The sequence below is a fragment of the Mytilus galloprovincialis genome, chromosome 13, assembly GCF_965363235.1.
Source record: "Mytilus galloprovincialis chromosome 13, xbMytGall1.hap1.1, whole genome shotgun sequence".
NCBI lineage: Eukaryota > Metazoa > Mollusca > Bivalvia > Mytilida > Mytilidae > Mytilus > Mytilus galloprovincialis.
In genome coordinates, this window is record NC_134850.1 from 43,205,761 (window position 1) to 43,221,463 (window position 15,703).

Genomic DNA, 15,703 nt, shown 5'->3' on the forward strand with positions numbered 1-15,703 from the left:
AGTTGGTTGACCGTTATGGATAACCGTTTCACAAATGATATCGAATATGTTCCTTACGTCGTAACTACAATCCCCTTCCCTTTCATGAATGTGACCTCCCGAATTAGACTATTTACCGGATTTGTTATCACATAAGCAACACGACGGGTGCCACATGTGGAGCAGGATCTGCTTACCCTTCCGGATCCGGAGCACCTGAGATCACCCCTAGTTTTTTGGTGGGGTTCGTGTTGTTTATTCTTTAGTTTTCTATGTTGTGTCATGTGTGCTGTTGTTTATTTGTCTTTTTCATTTTTACCCATGGCGTTGTCTGTTTGTTTTAGATTTATGAGTTTGACTGTCCCTTTTATATCTTTCGTCCCTCTTCTATAAGGTGACAGTTGTTGATTTTGGTCATGTCAGACCATGCAGATCTTATTTTACTATTTATTTTTATCAGTATTATATATTTCTTCCTTTTTTTTTATATTTTCAAACTTCACCTAAAAATGCACGCCCCAATTTTTTTTATACATGTTAATTCATCTGTTTTATCCATAAATTATAAAGAAATATATTTCTATGATTTACATGATTAATAAAAACCATTTGCAAGTGAACACTGTCCACAATAGGAACTAAATTTGGATAAAAAGACTAGACCAATATTAATAAAACTTGGTATGATGAGGTAGGACAGTTTACCAAGTTACATGGCAATGGAATAAAGACCAAATTGTCATTTTTATGTTTGAACTCTGGGTGGGTTTTTTTTACGTTTAAATCGAACAATTTAAACTATCAAGATTTGGGCCAACAAAGCTGAAATATTGAACAAAAAATGCTTTTTTAAATTTCTTAATATATAATGTAAAATAATAAATTAAAGGAGGTGAAGACTCAATTGATGTCTCAGATTTATTGCAATTCTTCAAAAGTCAAATTTATATGAGCCTGTGCCTGAAAATAGAGATTTACCAATAAATGGGGTAGGGGTCGGGCTGGCTTTGGGGCTCTTATGAAATTGTAAATATTAATATTAATGAACTATTTTGCTATAGATAATTCATTCATATACATGTATATTTAAAGTCGTATGAAACTTCAAATTAAAAAAAAATATGCATTAATTTTTTATAACTAAATGGTTAGTTTTTATTATAAAACTTGTGTACATATACGTTTTTCTGTAGAAAATTGCTTAATTTGTCCAAATTTGAAAGAATTGTTTTTTTAATTGCTTGCTTCCAGTTAACAATTCGCCGACACGTTTTCCACTAGTTCTCCGTTAAAGCGCCCAACGTCAGAGTAAAAAATGATAAAATATAAATTGCAGCAAAACTTGTTTAAAAAGAACATAGAACATCTTCATAGTGTATTCTATCCACCCTATAAATTTTAGCATGTAATGTGCTACCGTTAATTTGTAATGATCGAGACAGTTTAGATGAAAAAACAATAAAAAAAAAACATTTAACGTCATTTTATTTCCTTTGACGTCATGATTTTCAATGCCAAAATGCTAAAAAAAAATTATTGATTCACGTAAACTTTTATTTCTTTTTTCTTGTTAGCTGAAAGTTAAGTATGATATTCAGTCATGTCTGCATTATTATTATATATATAAGGGTTTTTTTTATCTCCTTAACACAAATTAAGGTGATAAATCTTCAAAAAGTTTTTTCTGTGCGAACTTGTACGATAAACAATCGACTCAGCATATCAGTCTTGTACAAAGCAAGATAAATAATAAAATCGTATAAACAAGCTTTAAACACGGATACGCATATAATTTGCCACTGAATCCTCCTCCTCCTTTTCGTCATCATCCTATTTACCAATCTGTGTTACCATGAATTTTAATTGATGTGGTCATATTGATATCGAAAACATGTATATACAGTCAGGATCCTACTTCGTCAAAATTATCTCCCCATTACGCCAGTTCATTTTCACAATCGTAGAAATGGAAGCCATTGTAGGGATGACGCGCTACCAATTTTGCTCTTGGAAACAGATAAATTTATCCACATTGCACCAGTACGATCCTTATATGTCAGTTGCATTTTATAAGAGAAATGTATTAACTCGCTAATGAGCACCTGTTAATGATCTTGTCTGCATTGATTCAACTTAAAACTATTGTCTGATCGGTTGTCAGGTGGAATTTTCGAAAATTCATAAACATTTAAAAAAAATTCTAATTAAATATTTCGTGGAAGGGCAGACTAGATTTTTTTAGTGGTTGAAGACTATACACCCTAGTTATCACACAAAAAATTATAATCTTTCGAAGATATGCATTTTCATCATCCAACTTGAAAGACTGTCGTCAAGTACTTTTAGTAAAATAATAGCTATTCGAACACACCTACTATGTTTTTGTGATTCATTAGATAGGTATTTCACTTGACCCATATATTTCATCTTTTAGTACTGTGATTTTTTTTAAGTTATAAAGTCAACCTGTAGCTTTGATATATAAAAATGATTGAATCTGAAGCGAGACGGTGTATGAAATATTCTTGCTTTGTACGATATCAAGACAAAATATTCAACTCAAACACGCCCTGACATAAAAAGGTGCACTTGATTTTCTCTTTTCGATACTATTGTTACCCATTTTTTGGAAAATTACTGAACTAATAGATTGATATGTTTTCCGTCCGTGGTAATTTTTTAAAAGAAATCGGAGGATATGCATTTTCTACATCCAACTTGAAAGATACCCATGTCGTCGACCTGATATCTAATTGTTCTGCTTAACTATGTACTCGATAAATTGAAAGCTTATGCAAATGGTATTTTTAAAATATAACACTTCGTTATTGAGAAGAAAATTGTAATTTTGTTTGTTTCTATTAACTTTTAAATTTTTTGTCACTATAGTAAACATTACAGTACACATTTATCGCCTTCTCTAATAAAGAGCTTCGATTCTTTTGTTCTATTTCAACCGGGTTTCCGACTGTATAAATCAACTGTTTTAATTTCAAAATGCACAAGTATGGCGTATAACGCATGAATTTCTTGCTTTGAACTGTTTTGAAAAATTTCTTCGAAGCCGAAGCACAACCCTTGTATGATCTTGTATCTTTGATATTCCTTAATGCCTTTTTGTTCTATGTACTGCAAATTTGAAAAAAATAGGAGAGACGAGAAGTGTCTATTAATTCTACTAATAAAGATAGTCGGCAAGATAAATTCGTGACACAGTGTTTAGTGACCTAATACGATATATACAGGGTCAGTAAATTCCATATGAGGTTCTATTTTCGCTTAAATCCCTTATGGAATTTACTGACCCCGTATTTATTGTATTAGGTCACTAACACACTGTGTAACTGATAATATCTGACTAGAATTTAAACGAATCACTTATTTGAAAAGGTTTACACTTTGTATATTAATACAATTTTAGAGGAGATATGATTTTTTGATTGATGTTTTCTGAACGTACAGTGACAAATATTTCATGCAGATTTATGACCGGAAGAAGAATATTCAAAAAATAAATAAGATGTTACATGCGTTGTCGTTGATAAAGAATCTAAAAAGGTTCAATAAAAATATATATAAAAAAAAACAATGATGAGAGAGACACGACAAAAAAATTATCCAGCAAAATATAAAATCATTATTCATATATATTTTATTCATCCTCTTTGGTGGTTAGTTGTAGCCTATTAATCTCGCAACTTTGATTTGTAGACAACCAGTAACGACCACAGTTTCTTTTTGTAGATCCTCTTATACTAATAGAAGTGTGCATCGTATTCTGTTTGAATATCATATACTTTTTTTTCTCAGTTATTTGAAATAATTCAAGATATAGGAGGTGGTTTATAGATTAAAAAATAATTTTGAAACTTAAGAATATGGTGAATTGAAAATAACAGAAATAAATGATTTAAAGATTAATGAAACTTTACGTTTTCTGCATATTAAATTCATTATTGACAATATTCTAGTAGATCATTTCGAAAGAAACGTTGATCTTTCAAATTGGTTGTAAACGCTACTGGTCAAATGAAATAAGCGATGCAAATTTTATACATTCATATAAGCATCATTGTTTTTTGCCAAAATCACGATCTTGCATGAGTAAACTTTCATTTCGTTTCCTATTGTAGGCAAATTTAACCTTACATCCTTCACGTGCATTGCGTCAGCAATTATTTAATTTTATTCACCTGAAAAAAAAAAATAGTTCGTGACAGATGTCAGACCACGATAATCCGATAAGCAATAAAAAGATCTGCAATAGTGGCCGAAAAAAAAAAACAAGTTATAAATTCCATGCGTCCGAAGCGAGCACTATTTTTGATTTGTCTTCATCATTTACGCCCAGCGACAAGTATTTGAAATCCAAAGATATGAAAGAATAGATAGAGTTGATGAGCTATATGACGAAAATGACACACAAAAAATATTCAAATCAGTAGAATGTAACATTGATTGATAGAGTATAAAACCATAGGTATCTTTCTAATTCCAAAATATATAAATTGACCATTGATTGGAATTGTAAGGATTTACAGAACCAAAACATTGTCATAATTCGTACTTCTTAAATTTTCATACTGATGCTCGAGGACGGAAGACATTGTCTTCAATATTTTAGGGTATAACATTTTTTAGTACCAACACATATTAAATATATTTCATTATTCACCAAAAAAATGATTGATAAGCAATGTTTCTTTGGAAATTCTATATTTAATTTGTTGGACAGATGAGTAATCAATGATAAAATCGTTTTGGTGATCAAATTTTTATTTTATCCGATTTCAGATTTCTCTTAATGTCGGTTAGCTACCGGTACTGTCACTGTTATCAAACTGAACGTTCAGCTCCTCATTACCAGTACCTCGAATCACAAGGAAAATATGATAAAATATACCTCATATCATCTTTACTTTTGTTTATGATCCCAGCTATCCAACTTATTTCGAAGAATTTGAAATACTTTTTTTTCTCCAAGTTTTATACTTATTTCAAACGTGGTATCATTTATGCAGTACAGTGACAGAATAAAGAAGAGGGGCTATACGGAGAAGTGTCGTCATACTTATGTTGTTGATACAGACAAGACAATATATATTGTCAAAATTTTATATACGGATTTTTTGAAATGCAGGAACTGAACCCAAGAATTTTACAGAAAAGGGCATATATTTCTAACTGAATAGAGAAAAATGGCCAAAAGAATTACAGAATGCAGAAATGTAGCTCTCCTCCCCTAATACAGACCGTAATATATATATAGCATTGTGACTGATAGTTTTGTTTAATCTATATCTTACTCCTTTTAATTCCGAAAAGAATGTTGTACAAGGTGTTGTAACGGAATTTATATCGGGCCCTTTCAATCGACGTCATAATTTCGATGCTAAAGCTCTGCTTGTGCAACACGAAAAAAGAAAGAGCAATTTTTATGGCTTCTTGCAATTGCATACTTGTTAAATCGTATTGAATTCGGTATCAAATTTATATTAATCATAAAGCTTCATATCTTGAATATTGAAAACAGGTATAAATTATTTACATGCATTACGATTGATATAAAAATATCCGGTTTGTTTTGTTTTTTTCTTCATCTAGATTTGAGAAAGAAGCAACTTTGTTACACTCAAACAATTATGGACCAAACAATTGATTTATAAAAAATGTTACATGTTGTCTTCTTATGTCGTCTGAATTACAATATATTATTGATCTGTAAGTGATATATCCGCCATCCATTTTAAATATCTAATATGTTTATTTGGCACGCCATACTCGATAAAAGTGCGGACGTGATATAAAGCACTCTTTACCAAAATGTCAACGGAGATTACATTCCACGGAGGTTACATAATCATTTCGACGATTTCGTCATTTATGAACCATAATATGTATATCTAAAGATCGGAGTTAAACTAAAATTTAATGTTGACATCCATATCGATCTGTTGAATGTGAAATTTGTTTTCATAATTGATGTTTTTTTAAGAATTGGCCATTCCACGGAGATTACACGCTTAACAAATCTCTTCAGTTTTCAACTTTGCTTCGTTTTTCAGACTGATGCAACTTGGAATAAATGACCATTGTTATAAACAACATTATTTATGGTAACCTTATGATCAAATTTAACTCATATTACACTCTATACTGTACTAAATATTTTGTCCTGCTTGGTCTTTTATCCATCAATGGAAATTTCAGCTTTTCGAAGAAAACATTATGGACGGCCGGTACGATCACGATCGTTGTGCAATATGTACTAAACTTTATAAAAATTAAAAATATAGATAATAAAGAATTCTAAAATTCTAAGATATAACGTGACGGTACCCAAATTGCACCTATTTTGATAGTTTTTTCATCTACATTTTTTTATGATAAAAACAAAAATGTCCATTCTGTGTTTATTTTGTAGCCGTATCCTTCTTTATTATAAAGGTACACCAATTTGATTTTTATTCCATATAGAATCATAGAAAAATTGGTCTAAACTGACCTCCAAACCATTAATGATTCTGAAATGAGGAGTACCCAAATTGCATCCATGCCTGAATTCACATCGTCAAAAGTCTAATAACAGAGCTTTAATTTGTTTAATTTTTAATATTTTGAACAATTGGATATTAGTCCATGCTTACTCTTCATTATTTTTTAAATGGATACTTGTAAAATATTGTATTTGCTCGTTTTAAAAAGATGACGTTTTGATGACGTCGCATGGCGACGTTTCAGTACATTTTGCTTTTTCAGTAAATACTTCATCTGTTGATAAATACTGTGAACGTTTTGTGCATATCTAAATGGGTTTACCTATGTTGAAAGATGTGCTAACAGTTGGAAAGCAAGTCCTTCGATACGGCCGTTGTCGTCAAGCTCTATCAGCAACAATAGCAGGGGGAATTAATTAGGTGGCGCTACAGTCGTCCGTAACGTCAAAAAGTCCGCCAAATCAATCGGCTAAAAGATTGACGTTTAAAGTATTTTTTGCAACTTGTCATGCTTTTATTACAGTTAAATTTTAAAATTTGTAGGTTTTGTGACCAATATAATTTCTTTACGACATACAAACATTACAAAAAATACCTTGTTATTGCTATTCCTTTATCCTGTCAGTTCTAAAAAAAATTAGCCATCTTTTTTGTTCGCCAAAAAAATCGATTTTTCCTAATTTGACGTTTGCGTATCCAAATACAGAAAAGAACGGTTATAATCTTAAATGAAACCGGGATACCTATTTCAAATTTATACACTGTTTTGAAGCCATCATTTTTGACTTTTATACATCAATTTTAGTGACCACCAGCCATGTCAATTTTTATCTGGTTCTACGTTTCTACTTCAAAACAGTAAAGTTTAGCTTCTTTTCATTGTAGTACCTGTTTCAAAGTGCTCTAAAATACTGATTTTATTAAAGACATAAATGAAATTTTGATTAAAAGTTGTAGATTTTCACAATTCCATACGATACTTGTATTTTAAAGTAACTAAAACCCCTTTTGATCCCCTACACAAATTGACGGTGACATTGTTTTCTTTTTTCAACATACGTCATGTAACGTTTATAACAAAATATGTGTCAGGGTCATGTGCATAGTAAAAATTTACACATTGGAAAAGTGAAACAACAAACAAAGATCTGACAAACTATTGATAGCCTACTGTATGGATGGACAAAAGCACAAAAATAGCAATAGAAAATGCATTGCAAAGAAAATTCTGCAGGAAAAAAACATATGAAAAAAGAAAATGAAGGTCTGTTAATAAAATCTTGCTTATATTATTATCTCTTTACTTAGTAAGCTATATTTCCATTCTCAATTTTATAGTAATAAGAGCAAAAACTAGCTTATCAAGCCAAGTCAGCCAAACAAGAAGTTTATTCATAGAGATGTGTTCTTACAAAATTGAATTTATTCAAATGGCAAATTCTTGTCAAATTTAAGCATCTTTGATCATTATTGAAGTAAAATGCACAAAATTTGTCCCACCAGTTTCATTTCATAATGACGCTTTTTGACGCCACCCCCTTTACTCCATAATGACGCCTTTTGACGCCTGTGTAGTGCCTCAGTTAAAACGTCTTGCCTAAGACAAATGAGAATCAGACTTAATAAAAGTTGTATCTAATATAAACAGGTTGTTCATGAGAATATCTGGCTGGAATTTCATTGATGAAATATTCGTTTTAACAATGCATTTTAATACTTTAAACATGATGATTTTTTTTTATTGAAAAAATCCTATGCGAATCAAGTATGTAAAAAAATTATTTCCATGGAGTAAAGGGTTAACTAGTATTCAGGTAAAGTATATATACAATACTTTGTTTATAAATATGTAATTATTTAAAGAAGCTGATACAGCAACCTGTTCAAGAGTAGTCCAGATAATCATGCAGTCTGCTGTGGGTATTTTTCGATTTTGACTTTTTTTGATCCCACATTGTCGCAGGAAGGCGTCCCAGAAAAAAATTAAAATAGCCTTGCCAGACGTCATAATTATTTGGACTAGTTCAAGAGAAGAAGCCCCATTTTTTCCAAAAAGATTACTTTCATAATCTATAAAATACTCTGAGAAATAAGACAAAGGGCTACTGTGCAAGCTAATCTAATAGTTTAATTTTACAATAATAATGATTCTGAAATTCAAAATTGTGTCATTTTCACTTATAATTTAAAGCATATATTTTTTTTACAGAATTTCTGTCAATATTTTTGGTATAAAACTTATAAATCCCTTTTTTGTATTTTACTGTTCTGCAATCAACTAAGAAACATTAGGCTTGAGTTTAAAGGCTCTCTTCATTTGAAGAAATTTGTTGAGACTCTTGGTCACACTTTATAGAATATAAAATATATATGATCAGTACTATATTTATTTAATAATTATATCAATTTTCAGAAAGATTATTGAAATTGTATAAACTATGTTTTATTGCATTAAATATTATCAGAAGTGTTTAAAAAAATTCTGCATGTAGTATATTTCATCCGCCAGATCTAATTTCTTTCAATATAGCTAGGTTTTTAATTTTACATGTAGGTGTCATTATCCACATTTCTGAATTGTTTTTTTTTTTTACTGCAGTAATATTTTGTCTTTTAATATTTACATTTAATTAGTCCTTCTCTGAAAAATAGGGGGGAAGTATCTCTTCTTTATATTATCATAACATAGTTATAAATCGAGTTTCGTTTATTTTCTTTCTAATTTTTGTAAAGTAAACTCCTTTTTTAATTTTTATGCATTTTGCTGGGTTTTTATTTTTGACGAGTGATATTAAGGGGAGATAACCACTTGCACAAATCGGCATAAAAACCACCGCTTCGGTTTGAAATCAATTTGACGTTTGCGTATCCAACATTCTATTGCCGAGATATTCATATCGAGTGTTTGTCTTAATGAGATGCTTTATTAAATTTAAATTCAGCCCATCATTTTTAGTTTCCTCGTAAATATTTAGATTTTTCGTTCAGGAGACTTGACAATTTTCACCCAAACTCCAAGTTTGCAGATAAAATAAAGAATAAAGGACTTTGATTTGATGTGTGAGCTTTGACGAGAATAAACTATGGATACTCAAGATTAGTTAGGTCAATAAGTTTTTATTACGACAATAGTATTCAGTGAGTTAAAATGAGGTTTGTCTCATCCGTTTTTTTACTGAATTTTCACGGTCACGTGACTCTATTGTTGCTGATAAACTTGGGGTCAAACCGTGACCTGCTTTCCAACTGCTAAGTATCAAATCATAAAAATACAAATTGTTTAGTCTCTATGAAATCTTGTAAGATTTTCGCTGCTAGTTTTGCTAAATAGGTGCAATGTGGGTACTCGGTGCAATTAGGGTACCATTACGTTAAGCATAACAAGCTACGGGTATATAACTGGAAGTCGTTGGGTTTGCTTTCTTACGGAGTGACAAAATAACGTTATAAAATGGGCGTTTTAACGGAGAACCAGTGTTTCACGTATGCAGTTAATTTTGGCTTCACAACGAGACCATTAATTAGCTGCCATATTTTCACACAACACTTACAGATTGAAATATTGTTTAGATTATTATACGAAATGGCTGCGTAAAAAAATTATAAAATCGTGCACACAAGACTAAGTTTATGACATGCGTATGAAGTGGTTCGTGGCCATGAAAGACTTTAAAAATCAATGTGGGGTCAATTTAGGCCGTAAAACATATTTACATATAAAAATGCGTACATAAGCTATAAATGGAAATTTGTTTTCTCATGATCATTTCTATTCTGAGGTGACATGATCTAATAATTCTGGGTGCAATAGAACTTGTGCATACAATTTTTCTTTGGAAACAGTATAGTTTGATGCAAAGTTTTTTTTTTACTTTTCAGTGGAATATAGCATATAATTTGAGTCTTAACAGGCATATATTTGAACCAATTACTATCCTACGTAAAAAAGATGTCATATAAAAGGAAACAGGTACAACTATCGTTGCACGACCATAAAAACAACTCAATTTGCACATTTTTTCTGTGTTAATCTTATTTTTCTAAAGATTCAGGGTTCACAATGGTTATGGAAACTTGAATTAAGCCGATATGACTAGAAAAACAGACATGAAAACCAATCAAATAGAAAATCAGCTTTAATATCGGACATTTTTACAGAATTTCTATCAAATTAAAATAACAATTGCTCAGAGAACAATTGAAGGTATTTCCAAATCAATTTTCTAAATAATTGATAAGAACCTACTTCCAGTTAACTAAAGTAACTTATGACGTCAAATCATAGTTTTCTTCAAACTGAATCAATAGATAAATGGTTTCTATATACTTTTGCCTCAATCGTAACTACTCGGCCATTCTCGCTATGCAGTGCAACCAGAAAAGCCGAGTAGTTCCGATTGACTTTTGCCTGACATAAGGGAGATAATTGCCAAACTTCCGGTTTAGAATATGTACCTATTGGTCATATGATAGCTGTATTGACACTGATTTTGATTAAAAAATATATGGTTTCTATATACTTTTGCCTATAAAATTGGAGATAATTAGCTTCTCCCGGTTTTGAGAATCCCACTTTTGGTCTCATATAATAGCTTTATTCACACTGATTCCAAATATATATAGTTTGTATAGATTTAGATTTTATTTTATTTAAAGTGCAACCTGATACAATATACATGAAATTACAACTACATTCCAATACATAAGCAATAGTATACCATATCAGCCAGCCTTTAAAGGCTTATGAAGCACTAACAATATTCATACAAGATTATACTTTTGCCTACAATGAGGGAGATAATTGGCTACTTCCGGGTAACAGAATGTCACTTTCACTCTTAAATGATAGGTTTATGTATGTTCATTTAAATACATATGGTTTCAAGGTATTATTCCATGAAATAAGTGCGATTTACTCAAGAACATTTCCGGTTGACAATTTCCAAGGTTATCTGTTAACAAACATTTTGCAAAAAACCTTATGTCTTTATCATGTACCAATCTGAAGAAATAATCAATTTAACCTAAGATAAAAACATTTCAGAGGCAATAACTCTAATAACATGTTATTAATTTGGATTTTTTATACCAAATATATCACAATAAGGCAAAATTTAAAACTTGTTCTTTTACATATAACTTTAAAAATGTCAGAAAAAAATGCAAAAGCAAGCAAATGTCAAAATTGAAAAGCTTGACCTCATTTTCTAAATTAGGACCCAAAGACCTAAAATGAAATTACTCTAGGTTGATACGACTCACGGTTTATGAGATACAAAAACAGAAGGATAAATTTATTTGTTAAAGGTAGATAACTCATTTAAGATTTAACTGGATCGTTTCGATCCAATCATCCAAAATTTTGTAGTTATTATTTTTTGTTATGAAGGAGAGTCAATAACATAAAAACTGTATTTTGGGAGATAATTGTTACAATCAAACAGTCTCCCGCTTAAAAGGGCAAGATTTAAAAGCACAACTACTGTTCGATATAATATCCAAAATGTCTAAGCAACCTCTTGCGAAACGACTTTCTATGGCAAGACAATGGTTTGGCAGAATAAATAAAAATAATAAGAACAAAATCAAAAGTTCTTTCCACAGAAAAGTGTAAAGAATATGAACATCCTTTGCTTTCATTCAGCTTGACAAGTTGATACCCTCACAGTATTTAGAGAATTTGCAAAAGTACAGAATCAATTTCTGAGTTCATCTCTTAGGATAGAAAGACTTGACAAATTTTAATAAAACTTTACATGATCTAAGATAAGCGAACTATGAGACGGTATATCAAGTTTCATAACAATAGAATATTAAAGACCATATGGTTATTCTTCTATTTAAACTTTGGGTGTTATTATACCATCTAAATCGAACAGTTTCAACTAATATGAGGCAGGCATCACCTGTAAATGGGGACGAAGTCTGTACTGTATGAATATTTTTTTTTGTAACTTAAATATTTGTTAAAAAAAAAGAAACGGAAATACCGTAACGTTTCCAATTTTGGTTCTGTTGTTATGGATTTTAGTTGCGACGTTATTTAAGTGATGACGTCATATGCAATGTAAACAAAGAAAAGCTATCATCAGGAAACGTTTTTTCATATCAAGGAATTATTAAGAATGAAATTGGTAGTGCGTTCCTACTATTTTATACTAGACTGATAAATATATATTTTACTCAAAGTTTCATACAAACGAGACAGGTAAAGGAAGTACATTGTAGATTTCTGCGCAGATGCGGGAATTCAAAACATGACATCGAAAAAATTGAACGATTTTGAGTTTATTAGTACAATAAAAATTTCGGGAAAATTTTCCCGATTTTTTTTTTTTTATTTAATTTTCTACTGTCATGACTGTTATTGGGGACTTCGTCCCCATGTCAAGATTTGGACCTACAAATATAAATATTGCAAACAAATGCTTTTTAAATACCTTGATATATAATGTAAAATCTATAAAACAGCTGAAGACTCGTTTGATATATCAGATTTATAACAGTTCTTCAAAAGTCAAATTTATATGGTCTTTGCCTGAAAATAGACATTTTCCACTGCAAAAGGTGGGAGTTGGGCTTATATAGAATTGTAAATTTAGTCCACCAAATCAAATTTTTTGAAGTGCTTATTTAGACGTTATATTTACGTATAACGGATCTTTTATAATAACCAGAACAAACAGTTAGAACAAGGAAGAAAAGCCATGTATAGTATGTTACGAAAATGTAGAAGTCTAGGATAACATATTGATTTTCAATTACAAATGTATGACACAATGGGAGCACCTATTTTGTTATATGGGTGTGAAGTGTGGGTTATAGTTACAATAAGACCTGTTGGTGACCCTCTGCTGTTGTTTTTTAGTTGGTCGGGTTGTTGTCTCTTTGACACATTCCCCATTTCCATTCTCAATTTTATTATGCAGTTTAAAAAGATTTTTTTAAGTGTTTAGAAAGGTCAACTCCTAATTGTATTATATATGGAGAACTAGGTAGATATCCTTTTGATGTATTTAGCAAAAGTAGGACAATTGGTGTATGGAAAATTTCTTATGCAATAAGCAAGATAAGATTTCCTTTAATTTGTTGAAATTGTAATACACCATGCATAACAGAAATATGTACAATTCAGAAAGGATACGTGGTGTTGAACATACTCTAAATAAATGTGATTGTTCCGAATATTGGTTAACTCAAATTGTGTCTTAATCTGCAAACCAAGCTAATTGTAAGGCTGAGGTTATGTGACCAATTTAAGCAAAAATGATATGCTTCTGTGTATGAATAACCTAAATGTCTCAATTATATAATTTTTTAAAGAAACCATTGTTTTGAAAATGTTTAATAGATCGTCCAACAGATTTAGGCAAATCTTTATGTAATTTTAAATGTGTTAATAATTATAAAGTGATCGTTGAAAAGGGTAGGTTGTGGGGAATAGCAAGAGATGATCGAATTTGTGATATTTGTGCCTGTTACTTATTAGGTGGCAATTTTCATTATTTATTCGAATCGTCCTATTTCAAAAACAAGAGGAAAATGTTATTGTCAAAAGAATTCACTACAAATCCAAATATTGATAAATTTCATGCTTTATTTTACATGATTTACTAAGACAATTATAAGTTATTTTAAAAGCTGCAAATTTTTAAGAAATCATACTTTCTTTTGAAAATTATGCATATGTAGCTTCCAATTTATTAAGAAGACATTTTAGTTGAATACACTTAATGTGACTAACTTTCTGCGAAATACTGGTTAATCTGCCATTACTGTCAAGTTTTGTAACAATCAGTTCAATAGTTTGAGAGAAATCTTATATAACGTAAGACGACATCTACAGCGATTGGTCCATTTATACCTCTCATTCCCTGTAAATTTTAACTTTTAAGGCTTATAAATTTTGGGCAAACTTTACATAAAATTGTAAGAAATGGGATAATAAATGCGTATTTGAAGTGTTCAAGCTGAATAAACTATCCATATAAAAGTTTACTGACTCCATGGAGGTTTCAATAAATCCTTACGTAAAACTACTTTTTATGCCGCGTTTCGGCGAAGGACATAAAATGGTTCCCTTTCAGTATATTATTTGTTGTTACTCCTTCAAAAAACATTTCATTTTCTTATTTCTGTATATTTCTTAAAGAATTATATCGTCCCGAATATGCATGAAATATTTGCAACTAGACGTTAAGCAACTAACAATCTATCAATCAATTAGAGAACTACTTGGGAAACAGTTTTTCTTGTATAGTCCAATATAGGAAAAAAGGACACTAAGTATGTTTGGATCTGCCTACTCATATTCATGGTATATCCGTAGATCAAGGCATTTTCCCAAAAAAATGTGTTTTGAGACTCAATCCACTCAGAATAGTTCTTTGTTTCAAATAAAGAAATACTTGACATGAGAATTTGTTTTTATCCTTTCCAGTACTACAGTGAACATTTCAAATAACAAGTTATTGCAAATAAGATAATAACAATCCCCGAAAGTAAATCAATCAAATTTTCGCCCAATTGTTTTCCTGGTAACAATGTTCCTTGAAGTTTCCAAAAAAGAAAAAAATAATGCTTTAAAACACACAAGAAATATGTTATTGATTCAAACATTTGTTGTGCAATAAAATGCAGGGTTAATTACCTACAACTGTAAAAATCAAGGGTATATTTTCTTGACACTTTTTCGTATGAAACCGAATGTGACGTACTATGAATAATTGGTTGTATTACACCTAAAGAGTGCGACCATGGACCTGAATATCAGACAATGTGGTAAAAAACACAGAAGGTAGTATAATTGCCTACAAAAACATAGATTTTTATATTTATTTTTATCAATTAAAAAAAATACAAAGTGCAGGATATACTCAAAATACTCGCTACTGGAAAGATAATTTTTGAATCACTTCATTGCAACAAACTCTTTGGGTTGTCCAAAACTATCATTTCACGGCAAAAACTCCTTAAAGAGCTTCCGATAATTTTGTTAGAAAAGACGGTATATATATCTTGACATTCTAAAACATTTGCACGTATAGATCTTATGTGTCTATTATGGTTTTTAAGATACAATGTGTTAAATAATGACAGCAATTGCAATCAAATTAATTGATGGACTAAAATGAAATTAGACATTATAAACTGCCTTCTATAGGTTACTAAGTCAAATATTATCAATTGTTAAGGGATTTGATAGAAGAATTTTAAAATGTTGACCA

At 30.5% G+C, this 15,703-nt stretch overlaps 1 protein-coding gene across 1 annotated transcript in view; it reads right to left on the reverse strand.

The window, feature by feature from the left end:
• The window catches only part of LOC143056126 (uncharacterized), a 192,020-nt gene that overhangs the window by 155,102 nt on the left and 21,215 nt on the right, over positions 1–15,703 (reverse strand). The gene's annotated exons all lie outside the window — the stretch shown is intronic.